Genomic DNA, 26,341 nt, shown 5'->3' with positions numbered 1-26,341 from the left:
TCTATGATCCTCTGTATTTCTGTAGCATCTTTCTTTTCTAATATTATTTATGTGAGTCTTCTTTTTTTCCCCTTGGTTATTCTAGCTAAAGAATTGTCTATTTTTTAAAATCTTTTTAAGGAACCAACTCTTAGTTTTATTGATCCTTTCTATTGTTTTTCTTGTTCCTATATCATTTATTTCAATTCTAATCTTTATTATTTTCATTTTCTTCTAACTTTGTGCTAAATTTGTTCTTTCAGTTTTACTTCTTTGAGGTGTAAAGTTAGTTTTATTTGAGATGTTTCTAATTTCCTAATATATGCATTTATTACTACAAACCTTCTTTTCAGAACTGCCTTTACAGCATCACATAGAATTTGCTATGTTGTGTTTCCATTTTCATTTGTTTTGAGATCATTTTTCTTTTGAATTCTTCTTTGATTCTTTGGTTGATCAGAAATGTGTTTTTTAGTTTCCACATATTTGTAGATGTTCCAGCTTTGCTTTTGTTGATTTCTAGTTTTTCTGGCCAGAAAAAATAGTTGGTATGATTTCAATTTTCTCAAATTTCCTAAGACTTGTTTTGGGTCCTTTCATATATTCTATCCTGGAGAATGTTCCATGTGCTCTTAAGAAGAATGAAGATTCTGCCCTAACCAGTTTGGCTTAGTCGATAGAGCGTCGGACTGTGGACTCAAGGGTCCCTGGTTCGATCGGTCAAGGGCATTACCTTGGTTGTGGGCACATCCCATGTAGGGAATGTGCAGGAGGCAGCTGATCAATGTTTCTCTCTCATCAATGTTTCTAACTCTCTCCCTTATTCTCTGTGAAAAAGTCAATAAAATATATTTTAAAAAAAGAAGAAGAATGAAGATTCTGCTGCTGATCCATGGAATCTATATATAGAAAAAGGCTGTGACCATGACGACCAAAACAACCGGTCAACCAAACAGCAGGCTGCATGGGGCGACCAGGCTTGGGGGGGGACAGTTAAGGGTGACCAGGCCGGCAGAGGGGGGAAGTTGGGGGCAACCAGGCCAGTGAGGGGAGAAGTTGGGGGCGACCAGGCTGGCAGGGGTACAGTTGGGGGTGATCAGGCCAGCAGGCAGGGGCGGTTAGGGGTGATCAGGCTCGCAGGGGGGGAAGTTAGGGGTGATCAGGAAGGCAGGCAGGTGAGTGGTTAGGGGCCGGAGATCCAAGATTCTGAGAGGGATGTCTGACTGGCAGTTGGACATTCCCCAAGGGGTCCTGGATTGGAGGTGGTGCAGGCTGGACTGAAGGGACGCCCCCCTCCATGGACGAATTTCATGCACCGGGCCTCTAGTGTTCTATATATGTCTATAAAGGAAAAGTACGTTTCAATTCAAATGTTTCCTTGTTGATTTTTTGTCTGGAGGATCTATCCATTGTTGATAATGGGGTATTAAAGTTTTCTACTATGATTATATTGTTATCTATCCCTCTCTTCAAATCTGTTATTATTTACTTAATATGTTTTTAGGTGCTTCAATATCGGGTGTATAATGTATTTACCATTGTTATAGCTTATTGATATTGAAACATGGAAATTAAACTAAAACACGTGGTTTTTTCCTCTGGGCAGGATGCAAAGGTGATTTCTTTCCTGGGTCCTTGTCCAAATGGATTTGAAGAATGAAGCCATGGACAAAAGGTGGTATAGGAAAAGGTGGAAATTTATTGGGAAACAAGCACAGTCTCCTACATGGGGGAGGGGTTCCAAAGTCCCACTAAATTCCTCTTTCCTAAGCTTTATAAAGGCTGCAGTTCTTTGTGTCCTGATATTCCCTCTGACTGGTCATTATAGTAGCTTCAGAACTCAAATCCCAAGTGGGATCCCCCTCCTTTTCTGCCCCTCTTGTGGTAGAATTCTCTATTCTCTGTGAAAATCTGTTTTCCTCTTTCTCCCTTTTGTTTTTCTACTCACTGTGGCTTTCCCCTTATCTTCTGTGAATGAGTGTCTTCCTCTCCCTTTATTCTGTGAATCAGTGACTTTCTCTACCTCTATTCTGTGAATGTATGCCTTTTGGCAGCTCCCAGCCCCCACCTTTGAAGCCCTTCCCCATGGACCTTCTTTATTTCTAGAACTCCCAAAACCTGCCTATTTTACCCCTAAAAACACCTTTCAATATATTGACTTCCTTATCATTATATCATGAACTTCTTTGTCTCTTGTGACCCTATTAGGCTTAAAGTCATACTTTACTGATCCTAAACTGTAAAACAGTCCTTTCTGCCCTGTGATTTTAACAGAGACACACTATTTTAACAGAGACACACTCTGCAATGAAATTGTAATATTAAATGTATAGGAGGACTATTTACATCTTTTTATGCTGTGTATTTAACAAATTATAGTAGCTATAGTCATTTTTAATAGTTTTATTTAAACTTTATACTATTGGTTAATGCATCATTTTAACATAGAGTTACATTTTGCCTATTTTTCATCTTTACCAAAGTATTTGTATTTTCATATGTTTTCATGTCTCTAATTATTGTCTGTTCATTTCAGCTTATAGAACTATTTAAGCATTTCTTGCAAGGCACTTCTAGTGATGGTAAAGTCCCTCAGCTTTTGTTTGTCTAGAAAGGTTTTCATTTATCTTTCATATTTTGCCAGGTAAAGTATTCTTGGTTGGCAAGGTTTTTGTTGTTTTTTTTATTACAGTTGACATACATTATTATATTGGTTTCAAGGGTACAGTGGTTAGACATTACATAACTTACTAAGTGATGATCCTGATAAATCTCATACCCATCTGAGCATACACAGTTATTCCAATACTAGAGGCCCCCTGCATGGATTCGTACACCAGTGGGGTCCCTCAGCCTGGCCTGTTCTCTCTCACAATCCAGGACCCTTCAGGGGGATGCCGGAGGCCTAGTGCACAGATTTGACCTGATCCCTGCAGGCCAGGCCGACAGACCCCATGGATTCATGCACTGGGCCTCTAATATGCATATAAGATCTTTGGTTAATCTCTTCCCACCTCCCCTGTCCCCTCTTCCCTCTGAGACTCATCAGTCTGTTTTGTGTTTCCATGCCTGTGCATTGAGCTTCTGTCCCCTGGTGGTCAGTGCACATGATAGCTACTGGTCAAATGGTCAAACAGTGGAATGGTCGCTTAAGCTTTTAAATATAGATTATTGATTATATTTCCTATGCTGTACTTTTAAAATATATATATATTTATTGATTTCAGAGAGGAAGGGAGAGGGATAGAAAGATAGAAACATCAATGATAAGAAAGAATCATTGATTGGATGCCTCCTGCACACCCTCCATTGGGGATTGATCCCACAACTTGGTCATGTGCCCTTGACCAGAATCAAACCTGGGACCCTTCATTCCACAGGCCAACATTCTAGCCACTGAGCCAAACCATCTAGTTTTAAGTTTTCAACAGTTTGAATAAGTCATTCTACTCCCTCCTGGCTTATAGAGTTTCTGCAAAGAAATCGGCTATTGCCTTAATGGGGAGTTTCTTTGTGGTTACTTCCTTTTTTACCCTATTGGCCTTTAAGATTCTTTATCACTGATTTTTGACAGTCATTATAATGTGTCTTGGAGAGAGTCTTTTTGCATTGAGAAAATAGGGTGTTCTATTAACTTGGTGAACTTGCATATCAAAGTCCTTCCCCACATTTGAGAAGTTCTCAGCTTTTATTTTTCAAACAGAAGCTCTCCCCCCTCTTCTTTCTCTCGTCCCCTTCTCATTTACCTATTATCCTTATTTTTGTTCTTCTGATCAAATAGCTCTCATAGTTTCTTCATTATTTTTTTCCTGTATGACTTAGACTTCATGTTTATTTTTTTTCAAACTATAAGAAATAGTTGATTTAGAAAGTCACAGAGGTAGAAGTGAGCCGTAAAAGAAATGGGATCAGGAAACAAGTTACAGAGGCAAAAGAAGGTTCCTTAAAGCTTAGGGAAAAGAGAGAGACAAGGAAAATTGGTCTTGGGGGAGGAGAATAGGGAAAGGAGTAGAGTGTCTCATAGAGAGAGCTGTGCTGTGTTCTTTTAAAAGTGGGGATTTCTCGTGGATCTCAGTAGAATATTGATCAGCTTTCCAGGTGTGTCTATCAGGATGGTGGTCTCTGCTGATTGATTGGGGCCAAGGCAGGGAGTCATTAGTCAATGCAGGTGGTGCAACGTCAGCCATTGTCTGATTTTGCTCCTTTTCTAAGCCTGGAGCTAAAATAGGACTGAGGCCTCTGAAGGACCATCTATTCCAGCGGTTCTCAACCTGTGCTCGCCAACCTGTGGGTCGCGAGCCCTTTAGGGGTTGAACGACCCTTTCACAGGGGTCGCCTAAGACCTTCGGAAAACACATATATAACTACATATTGTTTTGTGATTAATCACTATGCTTTAATTATGTTCAATTTGTAACAATGAAAATACATCCTGTATATCAGATATTTACATTACGATTCATAACAGTAGCAAAGTTACAGTTATGAAGTTGCAACAAAAATAATTTTATGGTTGGGGGTCACCACAACATGAGGAACTATATTAAAGGGTCGCGGCATTAGGAAGGTTGAGAACCACTGATCTATTCTATGCTTCTTGCCTAACCTCTGGTAGTTTTTTAACTTATGGCACCAAAATTCCAATCTTCACATGGTATTCTCCTTATGTGCTTGTCTTAACATCATTTTCCCTCTGTATGTCTCCATCTTTTAAAAAATATATATATTTTTTATTGACTTCAGAGAGGAAAGAAGAGGAAGAGAGAGATAGAAACATCAATGATGAGAGAGAATCATTGATCGGCTGCCTCTTGCACACCCCTACTGGGGATTGAGTCTGCAATCCATGGCATGGGCCTTTGACTGGACTTGAACCTGGGACCCTTCAGTCCACAGGCCAACACTCCATCCACTGAGCCAAAATAGCTAGGGCTGTATTTCTCCATCTTTATTTTATCCCTCTGATCATAATATTTTTTTACACTTATCAATTTTATTTATTTATTTATTTATTTATTTATTGTTCACAATTTTTAAAAATTAGATTCTCCACCCTCCTCCTCCTTGACAACCATCAACTTGTTCTTTTTATCTATGGGTTTCAATTTTGTTTTATTTATTCATTTATTTTGTTTTTTAGATTCCATGTATAAGTAAAATCATAAGGTATATGTCTTTCTCTGTCTGCCTTATTTCATTTAGCATAATACACTTTGGCTCTTCTGTTACCTAACAATAACCAGGCCTGAAGCAAGTCTACCTTGGGCAGGCCAGTTGTGTGTGGATTCTTAACTTTGTGCAGGAAAAAGTGCATTTTGAGAGTACGTTTATTACAGCTGGGGATACTAAAATGAAGGAAGGCTTAGGATAGAAGAAGCAATATGAGAGAGCCAAGTGAATCTAAGAATCAAGTGAATAAATAATCTGATGAACAGAATGAACTGGTGATTATAATAGAATCAGGGACATAGAAAGGGAATGGACTGACTATTCTTGGAGGGAAAAGGGGTGTGGGGGATGGGGGAAGAGACTGGACAAAAATCGTGCACCTATGGATGAGGACAGTGGGTGGGGAGTGAGGGTGGAGGGTGGGGTGGGAACTGGGAGGAGGGGAGTTATGGGGGGAAAAAAGAGGAACAAATATAATAATCTGAACAATAAAGATTTAATTTAGAAAAGTTGTAAATAGAATATATTTATTCATTCTATTCCTTATTATCTTTACATATCTGTAGAACTTCAGGGATGTCCCATTTTTCCCCTTCATGTTGGAAATTTGTACCTTTGCCTTTCATTCATAGAGGCTTACTACAGGCTCTATCAATTTTATTATTCTTTTCCAATAGTACATTTTTTGTTTTCTTATTATTTCTATTGAACATTTGTTTTATACATCTCTGCATTTATACTTATTTATTTCAGTCCTTTTAATTCTGCATATTTTAGTTCTCATAAAACATTAAATTATTGCTTTATATGGTCAATATTAATATTTACCCTTATTACCCTTTTTTATTTTCTTTAATTATTGTCCTGTGTTTCCATGGCTCTGTATAGTACTATTTTTCTCCTTTCTGCAGAATTCCCTTTAGTATTTCTTTTAGTGCACATCTGCTAATGATGAATATTTTCAGTTTTATTGGTCTGAAAATATCTTAAATTTGCCTTCATTTTTTAAAATTTATTTTTTGTTAAGCCTCACTCAAGGATATTTTTTTCATTGAATTTTAGAGAGAGTAGAAGGGAGGTTGAGGGAGAAAGAGAGAGAGATTGATTGGTTGTCTTCTGCACACACTGGGGGTGAGGAATGAATCTGCAACCAAGGTATGTGCCCTTAACCAGGAATCGAACTCTCAACTCTTTGATGTGCAGTCCAACGCTCTACCGCTGAGCCACACTGCCCAGGGCTGCCTTCATTTTTGAAGAATAGCTTTAATTTGTGTAGAGTTCTATACTGGCAATTATTTTCATTTAGTACTTTTCAAATGTTGTTCTAGAAGTCTTTCAACTTCCATTGTTTTATCTCAGAACTCAATTATCAGTCTTTTGTTGCTCTTGCAAGTATAGTGCCTTTTTAATATAGTTATGCTAAAGATTTTCATTTGGTTTTAACAGTTTGACTATAGTGTGGTTAGTTGTAGTTTTAAAAATTTATCCTTATTTGGGTTTATAGGCTTGGATCTAAGCTTTCTTTGTTATCTTTCAGTAGTTTTAAATAACTTAGTCATTATTTATTAAAATGTTGTTTTGGAACCATTCTTGTACTTTTTTCTTTTGGGTACTTACAGTTCAAAATACACCCTGGCTGGGTAGTTCAGTTGGTTAGATATGCCAAAGTTTCGGGTTCAATCTCCAGTCAGGGTACATAGAAGTAGCAACCATTGAATGTATAAATAAGTGGAACAACAGCCCTGGCTGGTGTGACTCAGTTGGTTGGGCATTATTACATGAACACAAAGGTTGCCAGTTTGATTCCTGGTTAGGGCACAGTGAGGTGGTACAGGAGAGAGCCAATTGATGTTTTGCTCTCACATCAGTGTTTCTCTCTCTCTCTCTCTCTCTCTCTCTCTCTCTCTCTCTCTCTCTCTCTCCCATCCTCGCTCTCTAAAAAAAGGGGTTTTTTTAGTCTTTAAATAATTGATGATAGAAATTTTGTGGATATTTATATCAGGTCTTACACTTAGTAAGTCAGACAACAATTGACTGCAATCTTCAAATGCCTTACCTGGCTCCTATCTCTCTATGTCTCCTCCATATCAGCCAAGATCATCATCTTCACATCCGTTCCCTCAGATTGTCACAATGCACCATTCTGCAACCATCTTACCTCCACTTCTTTTATATGTTAAACTAGTGGCCCGTTGCACGAAGATTCGTGCAATAGGCCTTCCTTCCCCTGGCTGCCGGCACCGGTTTTCCTCTAGCATCCGGGACCCAGGCCTTTGGTCCAGCCACAGCAGCGAGGCTTGGCTTCTCCTGTACGGCTGCTCCCAACCCCTCCTTTTTTTTTTTTCAGCTCCTTGAGCAGAGCCCAGCAGGGTGGGCTGGGGGCCCCTCCTTGAGTGGAGTCCAGGGCCCGCGGGAAGCTTTGCTTCCTCCATCGCCGGGAGCAACCCAAGCCTCCTGCTTGCTTCAGCTCCGTGGCCACCACCATCTTCAGTCATCTTCAGGCTTCGCTCTGCGCCTGTGTATGCAAATTAACCTCCATCTTTGTTGGGTTAATTTGCATAGTCACTCTGATTGGCTGGTGGGTGTAGCAGAGTGGTGGAGTGACAGAATGATGGTAATTTGCATGTTTCTCTTTTATTAGTGTAGATATTGTGGGAATAAAACAGAATTCCATGTAAATGGTCAAAATACGATTGGATAGGACCAGTTAAGTGATGAGCGATGCCACTACAGTTCTGACTATGACACAGCAGCAGGGATTGCATCATAGCCTTGTCACAAAGGCTTGCAGCTAGCCAGTCACAGTCACAGGCACCTTTACCCTGTCCCAGGTCCATAGTCAGGAGTTTGGGGCTGAGGTATGAGTACATCAAGTTACTAAGTGAAGATCCTTAGTGTCCATTTGGGAGTCATAACAGGTAGGACCAAAATTATTGGGAAATGGGGCTAGAAAAAAACAAACAAACAAGCAGAAGAATAAGGGGAGATTTCACTAGGTGATAAGCTAAAATGTAGATGAGTCACAAATCTGAACTGTTCAGTGGTCACAATGACCAAGCATAAGTCAGGAGGGAGTAGAAAGAACTGCTCCATCTCATAGTGTGAGACATAAAATTGCCAATTGGAGCTCCTAGTCCTACCCCGTCTATTCCCCCAACAGAATAGGTACTAGGAAATACTCTGGCCATGTACACTTTTCTAGCTTCCTTCTTCTTTCTATTCCAGTTGTGGACATTCTCCCAATTTCTCTATTTTCATCCCTCTCCTCTTTCTATCACCACTGCTCAGAGTTTTATTTGCCTCCTACTTTCAATGATCTCTCCGCAGATATCTCTGTTTTGTTGGCTTCTGAAAGTCTTCGAGTTCATGAAATTGCACAGTCTATATCTCTGGCATATTATTTGTACTGAGTCATACATTTCTAACTTCCTATTAGATATTACCACCTAAATGTCCTTCTTTCATCTCAAAATTATACTCATCATCTTCCTCCTTTAACTCTTCCTAACTTCCTTATTTCTTTTATTACTTAACTAGTCTGAGCATTTGTTTTCTTATCTTTAAAATGAATATAATATTATTTTCCATATAGAGTTGCTATGAAGATGAGAAACAAACTACATAAAACACCACAATTTTTTGGCACACACTTGGGGGCTCAATAAATGGTTCCTATTAATAAGAGTAGTACATTTATTTTTCTGGTATCTTGACCATTTAAGTTTATGGTAACTTCTTCATGTTCCTCGTTTTTTACATTCAAGTTTGCACGCCAAGCTCTTTCATGACACATTGTAAAATGCCACTAGCCTTATCCTCTGCTTCAGACCCTTTTCCTCCTACATTTTTTTATGAAACAATTTAAGCATATAGCAAATTTGACAGAATTTTATAGCAAATATCCTTATACCCACCACCTAGATTCTACTATGAACATGTTACTACACTTGCTTTAATACATAACTTTCCATCCATTAATTGTTTATACATTTCCAAGTAAATTACAGACATGAGTACACTTCATTCTAAATATTTTTGTATGTATGCCATTAACTAGAGTTATTTGCTGGCAGTTTTTCTTCTGTTATAAAACTTAGATCTGATTTAACATACAAATCTTACGCATACATTTACTGATATTTACAAATGAATAGATAGACCCTTTAACCCAAATTCCTATCAAGATATAGCACCCAAAAAAAGTTTCCTCATGTCCCTTCCCAGTCACTTCCCACTTTTCTTCCCCAATGTAACCACTATCCTGATTTTTTTGTACCAGAGATGAGTTTTGCCCAGCCCTTATTAGTTAGTTCACACCAACCTAGATATTAAGTAGTCTTCATATTGGTTTCTGTGCCTTGACTAAGACTATCCTCTACCTAGCATAGCTCACCACTCATCCAAGAACCAGTCTCCTAAAACCCCACTTTGTCATGCTACCACATCAATCACCTCATTTCGTAAACTCTTCATTGCTTGTGAAGTGTAAGCTATTGACATAAGACCTTCTCCAATGTGATCCTAGCCTAATTTGAGCTTCATCTCTACTAAGTCCTGAATTATATAACTTTGATCCTTTCTAAGGAATTATACACCACTTTGGGTTTAGTTTGTTGTGAAAAGTTGGACTAAAAGGACCTTGAAGACCACGCAGTGTCCCAAGCATCTTTTATTCCACAATATGTGAGAATAGTTTCTTGCGTATAATCTGGTGGTCAATAGGTATTCATGAAATAAAGTGATGACAAATTTAACAAAAGAATTGAATAAAATTTTAAAATGGGATGAATTAATTGAAAAAGGGATGTCTTTAATCATCTGACGCTACCCTGGCATTAACTTGGAAGTTATATTTACTGTGTCTCTCTTATAAGTATGCAGTGAGAAAGACATGCAAAAATTTCCCAAGGATTTCTACAAAAAAAACCCCCCAACTAATTTTCTGGTTTCAAATGTAGAGCTTAGAAAAGTGGATCTCAACATTTAGCTGCATATTGGAAGCATCAGGAGAGCTTTTAAAATCTCCCAATGTTCAAACCCCACCCTTAGCAATTCTGATTCCTGTTATGCCCAGAGTTCAGGGTTCCCAATAATCCACCACCAGGGAGCCTCTTCCGATGCAAAAGCAAGGAGTCTTTATTAATCAAACCTAGGTTTGGCTCACAGCCTCTGTCTGACGCAGCGGTAAGGCGAGAGAGTGTGTCCCAGGAGAACAAAGGTTATATAGGGCTAGTTATTTGGGTGGGCTTAGGGGGTGTCGTGGGTTACAGAGACTGGTCATTTAGGTCAGGGTTTTTCATCAGGGTCTTACAGCACAAGTGACCAGCACATTCTGAGGCTTGGGCCGTCCCGCACTATAGCCTTATCAGGAACTTAGCTGCATTCCTGGAGCTTCATTGGTCCACTCAGGTGGTGGTTGGGGGAGTTAGGACAATACCGGCATTCTTGTGGTCACTCAGAAAAGGAGGGGGCTTGGGCTGAGGGCCCAGCCCTACAGGCAAGATGGAGGAGAGGGAGGAGTGTATGTTTCTGCTTTGTCCTTTCAATTCCATCTGTCTGAGTTCGGCCCAGGCATTAGGATGCTTTTAGAGCTTCCCAGGCAATTCTAATGTGTAGTCACCACTGTTTGATAAATGATTTTTGTTTTTGTTTTGTTTTGTTAATCCTCACCCAAGGATATTTTCCCATTGAGAGAGTGGAAGGGAGGGGGTGAGAAAGAAAGAGAAACACAGATATGAGAGAGACACATTGATTGGTTGCCTTCTGCATGTGCCAACCAGGGCCTGGGGTCCAGCCTGCAACAGAGGCACACATCCTTTACTGGAATGGAACCCGAGACCCTTCAGTCCATGGGCCAACACTCTAACCACTGAGCAAAACCAGCTAGGGTGATAAATGGTTCTTTATGCAGAGCAGCACATTTACTGCCAGAGACCCAGTGGGAAAGAAAAGAGAACATTCCTAGCCAGAGAAGGAAATGAGGGGTATTTGTTTTAACCACTCCTGGCAGAATAGAGCATGTGTGCACCATGGAGAAGAGAGGTGGGTTTTCCAACAGCTATAGGTTCTCAGGAAGCTGGGCCCTTACCTTTAGAGCTGGAAGAACAGGTCAGCAGCAGCCAAGCAGGAATTACATAGACAGTAAGATTCATGCAAACCCAATTGCCTCAGGCAGCCCTGGGGAGAGGCCATGAGAATAGGCTGCTCAATCACATCAGGCGTGACCAGGCGAGCAGGGGTAGCAGATTTGCAGAAAAAAAATACCATCAAACCTTAAAAAAAAAAAAAACATAACCAGAACATTCATGTAATGTATTTCCAACATAGAACTGGGGCTGCTTTATGGAAGGGTAGGGAGCCGAAGGCATCTGTCAAGTTTCTGTCTAACGTTGGCGTTGGTAGTATAGTGGTGAGCATAGCTGCCTTCCAAGTTTCTGTCTAACAACCAAAGGACATTGGTGCTCCTTAACCCTTTCATCAACTTCATGACAATAATGGATAACAGCTGAGCTTTCCATATGCTAGGTAAATGGGAAGGGATGATGAGAAGGTATCTGTATGGGACTTTGTGGAAAATTTATTATATTTTATTTGTATTATATTACTAAAATAAAAATTAAATTCTGAGTATTCAGGAAAGTATTCAATATTGAATGTATTTAAAATTTCCAAATAAAATCTGACAAAAATTCTAATGAGAAAATTCAACTTTTTTCTTTAGCATAATTCATTTCCCTTTTGCATCCCAGTCAGTTTTTTGTTTTTAAAAAATAGTTTATGACTTTTAGAGAGAGAAGAAGGGAGAGGGAGAGAGAGAAACATCAATGTGAGAGTGCAACATTTTTCTGCTGCCTCTTGCATGCACCCTACAGGAGACTGGGTCTACAACCCGAGCATGTGCCCTGACCAGGAATCAAATGGGCAACCTCCCGTTGCATAGGACTACGTCCAACCAACTGAGCCACACCAGCCAGGGCCCAGTGGTTTGTGTGTGTGTGTGTGTGTGTGTGTGTGTGTGTGTGTGTGTGCCAAAATTGCATAATTTTAATTTAATCATGAGGAGACACCAGACAAACTCAACTGAGAAAGAGTCTACAAAAAATTGTCCAGTACTCTTCAATAATGTCAAGGTCAGGAAAGGCAAAGAAAAACTAAGAAACTATGCATGTTGGAGAAGACTACAGAGACATGACAACTGAATACACAACAGGATCCTGGGTTTGGAGGATGAGGCCCAGAAATCAGGACTTTAAAAAGATTCCCAGGTGATTCTAATGTGCAGCCAAGCTTGAGAACCACTGATCTATAAATATAGTATTTCCAAAGGTAGCTTCAATAATAGATCCATAACAAATCATTTCACTTCCATGCTCCACTCTAAGGGTGGATTCCTGCCTGAAACCTTATCCTCCAGGAAACAGCTGGGGGAGGGCACAACCATTTCCAAGAGGAACCTGCAGGACTGACTTCCTTCCAGTTGGTGGCGGTTCCGGCCGTGATGTTACACCCAGGGTTTTTATATAAGTAGACTAGAGGCCCGGTATATGAAAATTCATGCACTGCAGGGGGGGTCCCTCAGCCCGGCCTGCCCCCTCTTACAGTCTGGGAGCCCTCAGGGGCAGGAGGTGACCGAGCGATCAGGGGAAAGTGATGCCCCCATCAGACCTCTGCTGCTGCCACTGCTGGCAGCGCAAACCTCGGCCAGCCCTGGTTACCTGAGCCTCGGGTGGCCCTGGGCGGCTTGCCTGCGCAGACATCCGAGGCTTGCCTTGTGCCTCGGGCCGGCCCTGGGCAGCTGGGCAGCCACCAGCCCAGGCTTGCCTGCACCTCAGGCCAGTCCTGGGAGGATGAGGGGACTGAGGGACTCTGGGGGCAGGCACACCCCAGTGGGGCTGAGGGGATTGGGTGCTGCCATCTTGTGGCTGTGGGCACTACCATCTGCGAGGGCGTGGCAGTCAATTAGCATATTCCCTCCTTATTGGCTGTGGGTGCTGCCATCTTTGAGGGTGGGGCAGTCAATTAGCATATTCCCTCATTGGCTGTGGGCACCACCATCTTTGCAATGGCGTGAGGTTCAATTAGCATATTCCCACTTTATTAGATAGGATACATCCAGGTGTAACTACTTCTCGCCATCTCTACTGTTACCATCTTGGTACAAGTCAACATTATCATGACTTCCCTGGGTTATTTAAATAGTCTCTTAACTTTTCTTCCTGCTCCCTACTTTCCCCTCAGTATATTCTAAACACCGTACCCAAAATGACCTTTTAAATATGTAAGGCCAATAATTTACTCTTCTACTCAAATCTTCCAACGGCTTCTTCTCTCACTTAGAGTAAAGGGCAAACTCACAGAATGGGCTACAATTCTCTACCTGTCTGTGTTAGTTATCTATTGCTGTATAATAGAGAGTCCCCAAACTTGGCAGTAGAAAACAATGTTTCAAATAAATGCCTATTATTTAACAATTTTGCATGACCGGAATCTGAAAACATCTTAATTGACTAATTTTGGTTCAAGGTCTTCCACGAGGTGCAATCAACTTATTGGCCAGGGCTACAGTCATCTTTTTTTTTTTTTTATTTATTTATTTATTAAATTGTTTTATTGCTCAAAGTATTACCAAGAGTATTATATATGTCTCCTTTTTTTTTTTCTCCCCTTGACCCTACCCTAGCCTCCCATGCCCCCCAGTGTCTTGTGTCCATTGGTTATGCTCGTTGCAGTCATCTTAAGTCACTATTAAAGCTGAAGGATCCACTTCCAAGTCCACTCATGTGATTATTGGCAGGCTTCGATTCTTTGCAAGATGCTGGAGGAGCCCCAGCTCCTCATCTTACTGTGTGGGTCCCTACATAGGGCAATGATGGCGAACCTTTTGAGCTCGGCGTGTCAGCATTTTGAAAAACCCTAACTTAACTCTGGTGCTAAGTCACATATAGAAATTTTTTGATATTTGCAACCATAGTAAAACAAAGACTTATATTTTTGATATTTATTTTATATATTTAAATGCCATTTAACAAAGGAAAATCAACCAAAAAATGAGTTCATGTGTCACCTTTGACACACGTGTCATAGGTTCACCATCACTGACATAGGGGATGCTGTCACCACAGAAGCTGCCTTCCTACAGTACAAGTGACGAGAGAGAGAGAGAGAGAGAGAGAGAGAGAGAGAGAGAGAGAGAGAATGTGCAAGATGGAAGCCACAGTCTTAGAAGTCACATCCCAACCCAACCCTGGTGCCATTTTCTGTTTGTTAGAAATGAGTTAATAAGTATAGCTATACTTAAAGGGAATGATCATACAAAGGTGGGACTCCTGGGAGTCAGGAATCTGTGGCCACCTTGGAGACTGCCCACCACCATGATCTTCATATTTCCCTCTCTGCCTTCTTTTCTATTCTCTGAGGAAGCCAAACATTCATTCAGAGCTTTTGCCTTTGTCTTCCCTTTGCCTTGAGCACTTTCAATCCAGTTACTCTTATGGCTTATTCCCTTACTTCTTTTAACTTTCTGTTGAAATTTAACCTTCACAGTGATACCTTCCCTAACCATACAATTTAGAATCATATCCATCTACACGAGCCTCCTGATACCTTCTATCCCCTTCTGTGCTCTATTTTTCTTTTTTTTTTAAATACACTTTATTGATTTTTTACAGAGAGGAAGGGAGAGGGATAGAGAGTTAGAAACATTGATGAGAGAGAAATATCAATCAGCTGCCTCCTGCACACCTCCTACTGGGATGTGCCTACAACCAAGGTACATGCCCTTGACTGGAATCGAACCTGGGACCTTTCAGTCTGCAGCCCGATGCTCTATACACTGAGCGAAACTGGTTAGGGCTATTTTTCTAACATTATTTTACTTATTTATTTTGTTTATTTTCTAACTCCTCTCACTACAGCAACATCCTCTTAACTGGCTCTTAGGCTTTCAATCTTGAATTCCTTCTATAACCAAATGAGTATGCTTTGACAATTATTGCTCCATATGCTGAAACTTTTCAGTAACACTTACTAGCCTGACACTGTTGTATTGTTGGGTGGGATAAGAACAAGCTAGGGTTGGTACCGATCTCCAGAAAAACATTTATAAATACATGTACTATGTAGCAGATAATATTCATTCTCTGCCTATATTCCTATGCTCCAGATATTTCATCTCCAAACATACTAAGGATCTTCAAACAAGACTGACAGAAATTGGAGTATAAATACCTCTGCTCCCTTGCCCTGGTAAAATAACTATGAGGTATTAGTCTATACTAGAGGCCTAGTGCAAGAATTCATGCACAAGTGGGGTCCCTCAGGGTGTCCTGTGGGAATTGGGCCCCAGCTCGTGCCCCTAGCCTTGAAGCCCTGCAGCCCCACCTGGCACCCTGCCTTGCCCTGGCACTGCCCCCTCACCTGCTCCACCATCCCGTCTGCGGGGCAATCAATCAGGGTCAGGGCCCCCCCAGTCCCGGTCCCTCAGCACCTGGGAGCTGGGCAGCGGCCTCGCCCCCACCACTGCCACTAATCACCATCTGCAGGGCGATAGGCGGGGTGATCAGGCCCCACTTGCACCCACCTTGGCCTGGCACTGCCTGCTCACCTGCTCCACTATCCCACTGCGATACCACTCTCGTTGGGGCCCATCAGGGCTGGCAGTGCCTCCACTGCCGGCCACTGCTAGTGCCACTTTGCTGACGCCTCCTGGCGGTCAGTGCATGTCATAGGGAGCAGTCAAACTCCTGGTCAATGTTCTGGCTGCCAAGGGGACAATTTGCATATTGGACTTTTATTATATAGGATTATTTCCAAGTTTCCCTACATGATTAGGCTCAGTCACTACAGCAGTAGTTAGCTTGTTAACACACCCTTTATTGGTTGCCTTCCATTCTTTGTATCATTTTCTCACTTCCCCACTGATATTTTTTACAATTCCCAAATAAAATACTTGCATTCAAATCCTGTCTCAATATTTGCCAAGGGAAAATCCTAACCAAAACTATCTATTTTTAACTTTCCTCTCCAGTCTCATTTCCAACTTGGCTTGTTAGGTTCAATTCTTTGTTTTATCTTTGGATGTTATTTTGTTCATTTGTTTTTAAATCCTTATGCTGTCATTCCAGATTAAATTTAGAATGGCAAAAATAATAAAAAAATCATTTATATCTACCTAGTATAATTTCTAGATCATTCCTGAGGGTGGTCCCTCCAGGTCCACCCTGGTGACCCATTATGGGGTCTCTGAAAGAATCTAAACATCTAGGAATCCTTAAAGAAGTTATTGGGTCTAGCAGTGTCTCTGAACCAGACTTTCATAGTTGCTGTAATTTTTGTTTTTTGTTAATCTTCATCTGAACATATTTTTTCCATTGCTTTTCCAGAGACAGTGGAAAGGAGGGAGGTAAGTAGAGAGACAGGAGAGAAAAAGAGAAACATTGATGTGACAGAGACACATTGATTGGTTGCCTCCCACACATACCCCGACCGGGGCCAAGGAATCAAACCTGAGATCTTTCGGTGTGTGCAGGCTGATGGTCTAACCATTGAGCAACATGGCCATAGTTGCTCTACAATGGAACACAACTGATCTAGATTTATACAACATGGGTTTTTAAGTGGTAGAAAAGTTTCACCATTAGGTTCATCATTATTATAGAATTACAGCTAATTACTGATTCAATAAATCCAATTATGTTATTCTTCACTAATGTTTAATTGTATTTCACTTAATTTCACTACTTGAGGGATAGGTAGTAGAATGGTGTCCATGGCTTTTTCTCACCGAACCAAAATTTATGATCTTTTAACACCTCTTAAGTCAGAATGACTGAGATTTTCCCATCTTGACTTATGATTAGCATGAAGTAAGAATTAGAATGAAAGAGAGCACCTTGAGTTTTACCTAGTTCCATTCCCTTTTTTCCTGTCACCCCTTCAGGATAGAGAGTTATCTTACTTTACATCAAAGATCTGTAATGATTCATATGAAACTACACATCCTTTAGTAGCTCACTCCTGCAGCTAACCCAGCATTAACAGCTAGTTATTATAGCATTTGGTATGTAGTAGACACAAATATTTTTTGAGTAAAGGTTGACTAAAGAAAATGTTCATAGTATAAATATAGAACCCTTTTATCTTTCTTGGACTTTAGCAAGAAGAAAATTGCTCAGCATTTTTGTCAAAGCCCTTTATTGGGCTTGAAGAGAACACTAACTAAAGGAATCTTTTCTCTTGACAAGATGACTTTTAAAGACTTTTAATAGGAACACTTGTTTTGTTTTTAAATTTTTATAGCAATTCTGGTTACTAATCTTTGTATTTTAAGCTGGGAGGAATATTGAATACAAAAAGCTGAAAGGGTTGCCACAAATAGAGTGAGAAAGAAGGAAGGAGGAGAACATTCCTAAACTTAAATGTCATAATCTAACTGGATAAATTTTTAAGCTACCCCCATAAAATAAAACTAATAAGTAAAAGTATAGCACTGTCTGTTTCTCATCAACACTCAATTTAGTCAGCATTTATTGAACATCTTCCCAATGTGATCTGGCATGTACAGAGAAGGAAAACGCACAGTCGTGCTTTGGAAGAACTGGTAGCTTCTAAGGTGCTCTTCTTTCTTAATAATTTCATAATTCATTAAGAACTCAGTTTTTATTTAGTATAATCCAAGAAGGCTTTTGCAGTAAACATTAATTTCCAGTGTTTACATCCCTTAGAGCTTTGAATCAAGAGGCAGAGAAAGACAGGAAAGTGTGAAATGTTTAACTAAAAGTTTCCATTCACTTTAAACTCTTTCCATTTGCTCTTTCATTCTTTTTTCCTAAATACTATCAAAGGTTTATGCTGGATTCCAAAGAAGTTCATATAAACTTTGAATATGTAAGTGGAGTTTCCAGCATAGAAGAGTGAATAAATGCTTTATAACTTTTTCCTTTTACTTATTCTCATTGCCCTTTTCTCGTCATGAATTAGCCTTTTATGAGACTTTTTTTCCCAGCGATTTTTAAAAAGATAGGCTACAGCTTTTTACAAGTTGCACTAACTACTCTTAGATGACATATTAAATGTTCTGAACAAAATTCCAGTGTGATGGTTGTGGGGAGGTTGTTCCAACACTAGCTGGGTGTCTCGACATTTAACTTAATTCTGATACTAGTCCCAGAGACATCGGATTCCACAGGCTAAGAGCTCAGTCCCACAAGACCACCCTCCACTTCAGATGCCAAACACAAGCCTTGGTTATTTTACCTATGATTCTGACTGATTGGTTACAGATTGGAGGTTACCATGTCCCCCTCCTTGAGTTCAACTAATTGGCTAGCATGGCTCACAGAACTCAAGGAAATGGATAAATAACTGATCACAGTGCAGCTGAAAGTTCACTCATACCATAAATGATGCCAGATAAACTCTAAAAGAGTCTGGAGGTTAGCGAGAAATAAATTGTAACTAAAATTCAGGTTCAGCTGCTTGCCATAACAAAAGCCAAACTCGTTAGACAGGTACTTGTGCAAAAGAAAAGAAGTTCATTCAGGTGCCACACCTTAGAGCAGTGATGGCAAACCTATGACACGCGTGTCAGAGGTGACACGCGAACTCATTTTTTGGTTGATTTTTCTTTGTTAAATGGCATTTAAATATATAAAATACATATAAAAATATAAATCTTTATTTTACTATGGTTGCAAATATCAAAAAATTTCTATGTGACATGGCACCAGAGTTAAGTTAGGGTTTTTCAAAATGCTGACACGCCGAGCTCAAAAGGTTCGCCATCACTGCCTTAGAGAATGGTGGACTCCCATCTCAAAGACCATCTCCTCTTCCTGATCAATCGAATGGTTATTACAGGGATAAGGAGGAAAGGGGCCCTTTTTTCTATCAAATTGTGTTGTTAGTTTTTGGAGTGCTCAGGTCCTATCCATTCATCTTTCTAGCCTTTGGCATGCTCAATGTAGGAACTTTCCCCTGCACCATCTTGGCCAATGGGGGAATCTCCCCAGTGTTCTCTGACTATCTACTGGTATTAGGGTCAGTGAGGAGGGAATGGCTGCAGGTCCTGCTGTCAGGAAGCCTGAAGATATCACAGCTCTCAGTGCACCTCCCCACACTGGACATGGCACTGCACATTCAGGTGAAGCAGTTAGAGTCTGTGGGGCACCCATAGATCCCAGTGTGCCAATGACTTCTGTATAAGACTCCATATGGTCCACCCTTCTGAAGTGCCAGCCAGGCCCTGCTCACTCTGCTATAAGCTGCCTGCACTACAGCTGACTGTCTACAGTAACAAAATGATAAAGATTTATTCAAGGGTCTCTTAGTTTGCAAACTGAAAACACAGCTAAGCAAGACCCCAGAAGTGTTCCACAGGAGAAAGAAAAGTTAAGAGTTCTTACTGTAAAAAGTGCATTCTTGAAAATAATCAGTCCTACTCTATTCCGTTTGGCTGTGTGGATAGAGCATCCACCTGCTGGCACTGACTGGAAGACTTTGAACGACGGATGAATGATTACGTGGCATATGTTTCTGTGAAAGAGAAGCTAAGGGGCTATTGGCATAAGGAGCCAAAAAAGCCTCGAATAACTGCCTCCTTAGGATTTTATTGTCACAACTAGAGGCCCAGTACACGAAATTCATGCCCTGTGTGTGTGTGTGTGTGTGTGTGTGTGTGTGTGTGTGTGTGTGTGTGTCTCAACCCAGCCTGATCGATGCCTAACTGCCTTCCCTTGCCAGCCTGGTAGCCCCTAACTCCCCCGCCTGCAGACGTGGTTCCCCCACAACTGCCCTCTTGTGCAGACCTGGTTCCCCCCAAATGCCCTCCCCTGCAGGGCTGGTCTGCCCCAACTGCTCTCCCCTGCTGGCCTGATCACCCACAACTGCCCTCCCCTGCAGGCCATCTTGTGGTGGCCATCTTTGACCACATGGGGGTGGTCATCTTGTGTGTTGGAGTAATGGTCAATTTGCATATTACTCTTTTAATAGATAGGATAGCTTGAACTAAAATTAACCTTTAGATACAATCAGCAGGGTAAGCATCCTTGAGAAAGCACATGCTTCTACAAGGTTGGGTCTAAAAGACTAAACAAAGACCCTAGCAAAACACCTGGGGATCAAACTTGTTTGGAAAAGACAAGGTAGGGACTGCCGCCTTTGGCAAAGACACCCCAGTGACCCCCGACCTTTTAAAGAATCCTCCTTACAGACATTCCAACCAAGTCCTGTGCTTCCCACATCTAGCCATGGATGGAAGGATCTCAGGTTTGAGTCCAGTCAAGGGCATGTACCTCAGTTTCAGGCTTGATCCCCAGCCTGGTTAGGGCACATGTGGGAGGCAACCAATCGATGTGTCTCTTTCACACACATCGATTGGTTGGCTCCCTCTCTCTCTCTCTTTCTCTCTCTCTCTCTCTCTCTCTCTCTCTCTCTCTCTCTCTCTCTCTCTCCCTCTCTGTCTCTCCCTCCCTCTGTCTGCTTCCTCTATCTCTAAAAATCAATGGAAAAAATATCCTTGGGTGAGGATTAACAAAAAAAAAAAGGAAAGAAAATAATCAGCCCTGCATGCTTGGCCCTAGGATTGGTCTAGCATGGTTATCAGACAGGTATCAGACAGTCTGGATGATGGATGCTAGGTAGATGTCAGTTGATATGGATACATGAACATTCATACCTTAGTATTTCAGAGGGTGATCAGAGTTTTATCTGAAAGTTCAATGGATATGCAAGCATTGACACAGGACTGCAAAGTTCAAAAATTTAGTTCCCAGGCTAATTAAAAGAAGAATAGAATTGTTTCCTCATGTCTAAACCTACTTGATTTTAGAGCAGGTTTACTATGATGACTGTATTTTTCTTTCTTTTAGTATTTTTTTTAATCCTCACCCAAAAATGTTTTTTTTTTCCCATTGATTTTTAGAGAGAGTGGTAGGGAGAGAGGCAGGGGAAGAGAGAGAAACATTGATGTGAAAGAGACGTATCAATTGGTGGCCTTCTGCACATGTTCCAACTGGGGCTAGGGATGAAACCTGCAACCGAGGTACCTGCCCTTGAACAGGAATCGAACCTGAGACCCTTTGATGCTCATATCAATGCTCAAATCACTGAGAAATACTGTCCATGGCTTCATTTTATTTCTTTGTGACTAGTAGCCATCCAGGGATTAAAGGTTCTTCATCCCACTCCTTTTTACCCTTAATCTTAATAAGCACACGTTTCTTTGAACCAGGGCTATTCCAGCAAATTCCTTTCTCTGACCACCAACTAAAGATTCTGGTCACACAATTTCAATGTGTGAAGGAGGGCTTTTCCCACACCAACAAGAAATTTTTGGACACCAGATGGGCGTCCTACAATTCAACTCAATTCTGACATAATCTACCTGGAAATAGCATCAGATCCCTTAGGTTAAGGGCCTGGTCCTACAAGACTGTTCCTCCTGCCCCAACTACAGACACCAGTATGAAGTCCAGGTTGTCACCTGTTTGTCTAACTGACTTGTTACCAATTGGAGTTTGCAGTGACGTCTGCCTTAGGGTTGATCATTTTGCTAGAGCAGCTCACAGGAGGCCACATCAGGACTGCAGCCACATTTGGGATGGCAAATTCCAAACTTCCACTCATGGTTGGTTCTCCTGGCAGCCAGCACCCGTACTTAAGTGCTTTCCAAAAGTCATATCATCAACCCAGTTGTGGTGGAAAGAGGTTTATTATGTATAACAGAACACCCATTTTACTTTTATGGCTCTGAATCTATTTCAGGAACTAGGACCAATATACCAAATATGAAAAAAGATGCTCCCATTGCTTTTCCTAGTCAGAAAATTTCAAGGATTTGGGGAGCTGTAAACCAGGAACCATGGATAAAGACCAAATATATATGAGAAATGTATTTTGGTCATCTGAATGACTATATATTTACTAGATGCCTGGTGCACAAAATTTGTGCACCGGGGGAGAGGGTTAGTGTCCCTCAGCCCAGCCTGCACCCTCTACAATCTGGGACCCCTCGAGAGATGTCCGACTGCCCATTTAATCCTGATCCCACCAGGATCGGGCCTAAACGGGCAGTAGGACATCCTTTTCACAATCCAGGACTGTTGGCACCCAACCACTCGCCTGCCTGCCTGCCTGATTGCCTCTAACCACTTCTGCCCTAACTTCCCTCTCCTGCTGGCCCAGTCACCCCTAACTTCTCTCCCTTGCCAGCCTGGTCACCCTTAACTGCCCTCTCCTGAAGGCCTGATCGCCCACAACTGCCCTCCCTTTCAGGCCTGGTCCCTCCCAACTTTCCTCCCCTTCTGGCCATCTTGTTTCTACATGGGGGCAGCCATCTTTGATCACATGGGCGGCCATCTTGTGTGTTAGAGTGGTGGTCAATTTGCATATTACCTCTTTATTAGGTAGGATTATAAATCATAGTATCACATATTTAATCAGAAACACAAAATAAAAACATGTTAAAGTATTCATTTTCATATTTTAGATCAGATTTATTATTTACTTACATTTTATGCAACAATATTGTTTATTTGAAATTTAGTTGCTTAATTTAAATACATGAGCTTTCCTCTGCAGATGAGTTTTATGGATATTTTCAGGACTGACTTGGAAGATATATAATATTAAAGAGAATTCCCAGTAGCATTTTTAAAAAATATATATGCCTTTATTGATTTCAGAGATGAAGGGATAAGGAGAGAGAGAAACATCAATGATGAAAGAATCATTGATCAGCTGCCTCCTGTACGTCCCCTATTGGGGATCAAGCCCACAACCCAGGAATGTGCCCTGACTGGGAATCGAACCATGACCTCCTGGTTCATAAGTAAATAATCAACCACTGAGCACACCAGCTGGGCTCCAGTAAGATTCTTAATTTAGGATATAAATAAAACAGTAGCAGCCCTAGCAGTTTTGGTTCCATGGTTGGAGCGTTGGCCCAAGGACTGAAGGAATCCGGGTTTGATTCCAGTCAAGAGTATATACATCCGTGAAAGGCTCAATCCCCAGCCACCAGTCCAGGCACATGTGGGAGGCAACCAATCTATGTGTCTCACATAAATGTTTGTCTTTCTCTGTCTCTCCCTCTACCTTCCACTCTGTCTAAAAATCAGTGGAAAAAATATCCTCAGGTGAGGATTAACCAAAAACCAAACAAACAAAACAAAAAGCAATAGTAATGTTTGGTTCAATTTATGTCTTAGTTGATTTATTTATTTTTTAATGTAAACATTCTTGATTTATTAATTTTCAGAGTAATGACACAAATTCTCCTTGGAATGGAAAACTTGCTTGTCTGGGTTACTTCATTCTTTTTCTTTTTTTAAAAGTGCATCTCATAGTGCCAACTGCTTTTGTTGGAAGGAATGCTTACTTTTTGAGTGGACATTATGATTATAGCCCATCATCATAAAGTTCTTTTTTTCCCTTCTCTTCATTTGTGGGACTGAAAAATTGATTCATTTTCATTTTCTTCCTCACAAATTCTTTTCAGTCTGTTTTTCCAGCTATTGCAGTTGCTAGTCTTGTCTCCTTGTCAGACTTTTGCTTTTTATGAAGGCGAGGTGTTCAATGTCCCAAAGAAAGTAACTCACTCCTGCAATCTTTATCACTGTCTATTTCAATGCATTTCCTCTTTAGGGTTTTCCCGGGGACAGAGTTGAGTTCTTTCCTCATTTGGGCCAGATTTTCTGGATATCTTCCTGAGTTGGCTGGTGCTGAGGACTACAGCTCTGGTTTCCACTTCTCTGAGGGCATGCTGTTCAGTTTCTTGGAGATTTCCTGCTGTTCTTCATCGCAAGAGTGATGCACGTCAACCCAATCACCATCCTCATTAGCCTCTTCACTAAAACTGGCACTTTCCCACCCATGTTCATTGTTTTCAGCATTCTCTTCTTCTTTTTTGACTTCCAGAATTTCTATTCTTGGAATGTAAATTTTAGCATCTTACTCTCCATATTTTTGTACTACTGCCTCTGTAGACTTACCCCAGAATTTCTTCTGTAACACCTGAGGATTTGGTGTTCGGACGAGCTGAATCAAAGTTCTAGCAGACATCATAACATTCTTATCTTTGTGTGATTTATACTGAGCCAGGTCTTGGAGAAGTTCTTTAGTCATAGCTAGAGGATGAGCTATTATCTCCGTCATAATAGCATTGAGTTCCACTGTCATGGTTTCTCCAGAGTTCTTATGGGTAACAAAATTGTTGGCCACAACCATAAGCAATGATTGAATACTAAGTAATGCGATGCTTGTGCAGAAAACAGATGGATCTTTCTTAATTCTATTTGGTGGGTTGCAGAAAACTGTGCACAAAGAGATAGAAGTTGAAGAGAAAAAGCTTATGAATTCCCACCAATTTGTAAACGAGGTCAAAGAGCATCATCTTCACTTCAAACCTCTCCTTAGAGCTCTCTAGCTGCTTTAGTAGTTTTTCTGCAAAATCTTGGGGTTCATGAATCAAGTGAATAGCTAAAAAGTTAGACACCACTTTTTATCTTCTTTTGTTTCTTGCGCACCTTCATAGCCTTTTCCAACCTTTTCTTGTGTTTGAAGCTCTTCTTCCCTGTGGCATACTGCACTGCAGGTCTCTTGCTGTTTGGTCCCTCATCTTCAGATGTTGAGTCGCTGTCCTGTTTTTCCTCTTCAACCTTCCCAAGGATGAATGTCATAACAGCAACATGTGTCATGGTGATCTTAGAGACACATGCCGTTGTGATCACATGGACAGTTTTGGCATCATTCCAGATGTTTCTTCTGTAGAATTCAATTATCATATCCAAAGATATCTTGGTTGCAGTTGCATTGCTGTCTTTTAACATGGTGTATATGAAATTCTGCAACACTATATTCACTTTATTGTTCTTGTACTTTGCATTTATATTCTTTTTATAAAATACTAGTAGCCCTGCGCATGAATCCGTGCGCCAGTAGCTCTCTGCGGGGCCTGGCCACTCCACGCCCACTGCCCAGAGGCGCTCTGCAACCCAGAGGTCCATCCGCGGCTGGGCACACAATGCTTGCCTCGTCACTGGGGTGATGATGTAAGCTTTCCGCCCCCTACCCCTGGCCACTCTGTGCCTGCTTCCCAGAGGCCCTCCACGGTGGGGTGAAGCAAGCATTCTGCCAGGCTGCTCACACTACCTGGTCTCAGCCCCCTGCCCCCCAGGACTGGGGGACTCCAATGGGGCTGAAGGGACTGGATACAGCCATCTTGTGACTATAGGTGCCGCCATCTTTGTGATGGAGTGATGGTTAATTTGCATATTACCTTTTATTATATAGGATATTTTTATTGATTTTTATAGGGGAAAGGGAAAGAGAGAGAGGAACATCAAAGATGAGAGAGGATAATTGAATGGCTGCCTCCTGCATGCCCCTACTCAGGATTAAGCCCACAACCCAGGCATGTGCCCTTGACCTGAATCAAATCTGGGAGCCTTCAGTCCACAGACCGATGTTCTATCCACTGAGCCAAACAGGCTAGGGCTGCATTTATATTCTTGATATCAGTCCATGTATAAAATCTTTCTCAGAAGCATGGCAACACAGAAGTTCGAAGAAGAGTTCTAGCAATTTGATGTATTGATGAGATTCTTATTTCTAAGCAAGATCAAAGCTTTGCAAAATGTCATTAGAAGATATGGATACAAGACAGGGTGATTGTAGGAGACAAGCTCTTTCAACTCTTGAAGAAAGTTACTTAAATGTTCTGGGTAGCAGTGACCAATCTGTTTCATAAACATCACCAGCTATGCCAAGTCTTTGCTGGATTTATTTGGTTGTAATCTGAAATTCTCCACATTGGATTTGTAGTGATTATACTGCTGTAGAAAGTCCTCCACATAGGCCAGTCCCACTTGATCAGGTTCTATAACTGCTCAGGTTGCTGGGAAGCTTGTTGTTTCAGTTGGACATATTGGCTGCTGATTGGCTCCATGCAGAGAAGTTTTTAAAAACCTACATTGATGGCAACTACCAACCATCCCAGCTGTGGCTGGGAATGGAGTGTGACCAGAAACAACCTTCCCCTCCCTGGCAATGCTCAGCAGGAAGTGCTATCTTAGCTATTAAAGCCAGCTAGTGTCTTGGTTGATTTAAATTCATGCAAATTATAACTGAAAGGGAACTCTGGCTTCATCAGGAGGTAGATCATAGTTTTAATGATCATAGATTTCAAATTTTTAGA

General features: G+C 41.1%; 1 pseudogene; it reads right to left on the bottom strand.

Moving 5' to 3' along the window:
• Positions 1 to 23,456: 23,456 nt before the first annotated feature.
• LOC132229700 (protein SDA1 homolog) lies at positions 23,457 to 26,070 on the bottom strand (annotated as a pseudogene).
• Positions 26,071 to 26,341: the final 271 nt, after the last annotated feature.

Source organism: Myotis daubentonii, chromosome 3 (genome assembly GCF_963259705.1).
Source record: "Myotis daubentonii chromosome 3, mMyoDau2.1, whole genome shotgun sequence".
In the NCBI taxonomy this organism is placed as follows: domain Eukaryota; kingdom Metazoa; phylum Chordata; class Mammalia; order Chiroptera; family Vespertilionidae; genus Myotis; species Myotis daubentonii.
This window is presented reverse-complemented; position numbering and strand designations above follow the sequence as displayed.